A 429-nucleotide genomic window follows, 5' to 3' on the forward strand; every position below is an offset into this window, starting at 1 on the left:
GAAGGGGGTTTAAAAAAGAGGTGGAGGGGTAAGGAAGAGAGGGGGGGGAAAGGTCTGTAAATGTCACAGACGGAACCTCTCCACCCACGCCACGTTACAACTTCCCTCAACACTCTCTGGCTCACATTGCATCAAGGAATTCCGCGATACTAGAGCCACAACATTTTTTTTCCTCACTTCTCTTTCCTCCTGGTATAAAACCTTTGTCGGCCTTTGTCCGTTTTTTTGGGTTTTGATCCAACGGCAAAAGAGGTGATGGTTCGAATTTTCAATACTTGGTATTACCCTTGTATCTTTTTGGGAACCCCCCATTTAAATTAACCCTAAAACCCCCCCCCGGGCCCAAGAACAAAAATTTGCAAATTCCCCCCAAAAATCTTTTTTTTTAAAAAACCCTCTTAAATTTTCCCCCTTTTAAGGGGCCCCTTT

General features: G+C 44.3%; 1 protein-coding gene across 1 annotated transcript in view; it reads left to right on the top strand.

The window, feature by feature from the left end:
• Positions 1 to 429, top strand: part of LOC119586219 — a 12436-nt gene that overhangs the window by 10178 nt on the left and 1829 nt on the right.

Source organism: Penaeus monodon, chromosome 21 (assembly GCF_015228065.2).
Source record: "Penaeus monodon isolate SGIC_2016 chromosome 21, NSTDA_Pmon_1, whole genome shotgun sequence".
Taxonomy (NCBI): Eukaryota; Metazoa; Arthropoda; class Malacostraca; order Decapoda; family Penaeidae; genus Penaeus; species Penaeus monodon.